Below are 4,253 nucleotides of genomic sequence, written 5' to 3'. Positions count from 1 at the left end.
ATAGAATAATATCTTCATTTTCAGCAGCCCTCTCTGTAATGACATCATGACAGAAACAAATTTTAGACAAATTCTTTGAACTAATTGCATATGTAAGTAAGTAAATACAATATTAAAAATACAAAACAAAAAAATTTACAGTAAATAATACAATTTACTAGAAAAGTTCTCAGGGCATTTTTCTTCTCTGTTGGGGCATCTAAATTGTGGAATTCCTTGTCTGAATATGCAATGGGACTCTTAGAGGATATAAGATGGCAATAGAGGATACAAGAGGCAATAGAGGATATAGGATGCGGATAACCCACAAGCTTAAAGCTCAACTATTAGTTATATTGCTATGAATTACCCCCAGGTAATAAGCAAACCATCAGAAAATTGTATGCAGGTTGTATTTTTCTAATAAAATGATTTGTTTTGTTTTTATAGAAGGTTATGCTGAATTACTTAATATTGGTACTAAAATTAGTAGCAGAAAGGTTTTTTGAAACCAGTAAAAAATTTAATTTTATGTTATAAATATTGAGATTTATATATCGATACAACAAATAATATTTTATTAATATATATGTATGCCAAAAATAGGTGTTATTTTACCAGGATATTTCTGTGAAAGTTAGTGCTATTTTGTCTGTGTTCTCACAGGAAAACAAGAGAGGATATCTAATTTTTTTTTACACCATGAAAAAGGAAAATTATCCTTCTTTTCATATGAATAAAGGAAAAAATGTTTGATTAATTTTGTTAGGGAAATACAGCGTTTATCCAGACTATAATTAAAATATATTTACAAATGTTTATTCCGATTTAATTTTTGCTATGAAACAATGAATTGTTGGGATTTTTCATTTGCCATACTATATAAACACAATGTATTATACATATGATATGAGATTTATAAGTCTATATAGGAATTTTTACATAGCATACTACCTATAATAAAATATTATCTTGTGCGCTCCAAACCCAGCGAGGAGAAACCACCAGTCGTTTTTCTAGGCAAACATCTCTCTTTGTATTTGCTTCTCTATCCTCTGTCTCCCCCAGGACCACTAATTAATCTAGAGTAAACACCTCGGACATACAGAGTGACAACAAGCTATATGCATGAAAGAGAAAGAAATAATTTACCAGAAAAAAGACTGGTAATCTCTTGACTGGTATTGAGAAAGTGAGAAAAATTAACTATACTCAAGCAAATATAATGAATATTATAGGCTTTAATAGCCTATAAATCATATATGCACATAGTTTGCAATAACTTGCTCACCATAAGTACTCAGAATATTTTGATATATATGTGTAACCCTTCTGCCCGTCAGAGTTGGCAGCAACAAGGGCCGGGTTCAGTATCTAGGGGTTCCATTCCAATAACACAATGCAAAACCAGCTCGAGCCCCCACTCAGTGACCTGGGACAAATATGTACCACCCCCACTGGGCGCCTCCAAGAGGCAATACTTCCCCTCTCGCAAGCACAGAGTCTGAGTGTAGCAAAAAACCTTTTAATAACAGAGAGAAACAATGTGGCATTATGTTGGGGAAACACCACCAACAGGATTCATAACACAACCCATGAGCAAAAAAACCCACCCCAAGCAAATTGGGGTGTGTCCTTTCCCTTTGGTTCTTGAATCCAGCAACCCAAAATCACCCGAAGTCCCAAAAGTCCAACAACCCAAAAGTCTCTGTCCCTGGTCAGGGCAGCCCCAGAGTTCAAAAGTTTATCTGCAGAGTTTTACCTCCCAACCTGGGTGGAGATGGCCCAATGCCCCAATAAGAGAGAAACTGGGGCTCCCACAGCCGCCAAAGTGACCATCTAGGCAGGATGGGTGTGCCTATGCAACTGAGATCAGCCCCTGAAGTTCTTTTCCACAACCCACCATGACTCGCCACCAGATGTCAGGGTAGAGCTCATCCTGACTCTACTTACATCTGTATATCTTCCTTCACTTCTCTCAAAACCCTCTATTTACCCTTTCGTCAGCATTCTCTGTTTACTGTGAAGGTTCCCGAAACTGACGGAGGGAAGCCAACACAAATTTATTCTCCTCAAGATCCACTCGACCCAAGTCCGTAAGATGATTGATCACCTGCAAACTCGATCATGTGAAGCATGGATAGCATATGAAGCTGAAAGCGGCATGAACAATAAAATACACAGTTGTACGTATGTCCAGGTCAAAAGAAGAAAACACACTAACATACGAGTATAAGCTTGGCAGGATTGCTTCACAACACTGCCGTCTCCGACCTCACATTTTCCCCCAATTTTATCAGCAGTGAGATTATTTATTTGTTTAAATGAATCACGAAGGCACGGTCAGAATTTTACCAGTGGCATCTGGGCAACAAGACACTGCTTTAGGAGACTGATAGCAGACTTACTTGTAGAAATACTAATTTTACAAGTGCAATTTATCATTTTTTTTCTCAGCCCTGGCCTCCCGCCTGTCAATAATGAACAATTAGTGAAGGGTGAGGGTAGTGTAAGGGTATTTGTGTAGCCAGATGTGTATACTGTATTTTTGTCATATTTGAACGAAAATGTCTATATTTAGAGAGAATCTTCTTTTCCCATATCTCCTTTATTTATCAACCAATTTTGATAAAATTTAAAATGGATGATGATTTCTTGGAGGACAATTTGTTTTTTCACTATGTCCCCCAGCAATTTAAAGATTGTTGGTGGCATTCACATAACAGCTGCAGATGGTGGAGCGCTGTTTCTGAGCCTGAGAAATGAGCACTGACTGGTGGGATCGTATCATAATGCAGGGTTGGGATGATGAGCAGTGGCTGCATAACTTTTGGATTTGAAAGGCTAGAATCCTGGATCTGTGTGCCGAGCTCACTGCAGCCCTCCAGTGCATGGACACCAGAATGAGAACTGCATTGACAGTGGAGAAGCAAGTAGCGATCGCACTCTGGAAGTTTGAAACGCTGGATTGCTACCAGCCAGCAAGGAATCATTTGGTAGCTGGAAAATCCAGATGAGCGTAAGAACGGCCATACGGGGTCAGACCAATGGCCCATCTAGCCCCGTATCCCATCTTCTGACAATGGCCAGTGCCAGATGCTTCAGAGGAATGAACAGAACAGGGAAATTTTGAGTGATCCATTTCCTGTCATCCATTCTCAGCTTCTAGCAGTTGGAGGATTAGGGACACCAGGAGCATGGGGTTATATCCTTGACCATCTTGGCAAAAGCCATGGCATGTGTTTCTGCCTGGTTTCGAACCAGGATCTTTTCATGTGTTAGGCGAACATGATAACCACTACACTACAGAAACCCACAGAAAATCCCCAGTGGGGGCTGTTGTCATTCAAGTGTGTAGGGCCATTACTTGTCTCCTGCTATGCAAGACTGTGACTCTGAGCAACATGCAGGACATAGTGGATGGACTTCCAGCAATGGAGTTCCTGAATTGCAGCAGGGTGACAGAGGGCACACATACCCCTATTTTGGCACCTTGCCACCGAGTACCTTAACAGAAAGGGCTACTTTTCTATGGTTATGCAAGTGTTGGTGGATCACTGGGGACACTTCGCCAGTATCAGTATGAACTGGTCAGGGAAGATGCATGACACTCACATTATTAAGAACACAGGGCTGTCCAGAAAGTGGCAAACAGGGACAGTCTTTCCTGACTTAGGGAATACCATTGGCAACGACTAAATGACAATAGTGATTCTGGGGGACCTAGCCCACCCGTGGCTCATGAAGCCATATGCTGGCCATCTTGACAGCACTTCTGGCTCAGCACGTGCAGGATGACAGTTGAATGTGCTTTTGATAGATTGAAGGGATGCTGGTGGTGTTTACTTACCAGATTGGATGTCAGTGAGAAAAAATATCCCAATGCTTATAGCTCCCTGTTGTGTCCTGATAATATCTCATTCCTGAGAATAACAAAGGCACAGAGAGCACAGCTGCTATGGGCATCCTGAACTCTCCCAAACCTTTATGCCAGTAGCCAGTTTATTGCAATGGTGCCAGTCAAACTCATTGCAGAGAGGAAGAAATAAAACAGCCATCCCTAGAGACCTTTGGGAGAGGACTGTAGAGTACCTCCATGAAATTTTCCTCGAGATCTCTCAGGAGGATACAAGGGACATCCCAACATACATAAACAAAGTGCTCTGCATGCCCCCCACCAACCTGGGGAATGAAAAGCAGATGCCAACTCTACCTCTATTTGTTTTACCTCTACCTCTTCTCATACAAGTAAAACAATGAAAAGTGGGTACCTG

General features: G+C 40.8%; 1 non-coding gene across 1 annotated transcript; it reads right to left on the bottom strand.

Annotated features, from left to right (window-relative positions):
• Nucleotides 1-3,219: 3,219 nt before the first annotated feature.
• TRNAV-AAC (transfer RNA valine (anticodon AAC)) lies at nt 3,220-3,292 on the bottom strand. The gene has a single exon. It is a non-coding gene; the product is annotated as a tRNA-Val (tRNA).
• Between the last annotated feature and the right edge of the window lie 961 nt (nt 3,293-4,253).

This window comes from Eretmochelys imbricata, chromosome 10 (assembly GCF_965152235.1).
Source record: "Eretmochelys imbricata isolate rEreImb1 chromosome 10, rEreImb1.hap1, whole genome shotgun sequence".
In the NCBI taxonomy this organism is placed as follows: domain Eukaryota; kingdom Metazoa; phylum Chordata; order Testudines; family Cheloniidae; genus Eretmochelys; species Eretmochelys imbricata.
The sequence above is the reverse complement of the archived record's forward strand: the minus strand, read 5'-3'. Positions and strand labels throughout refer to the sequence as shown.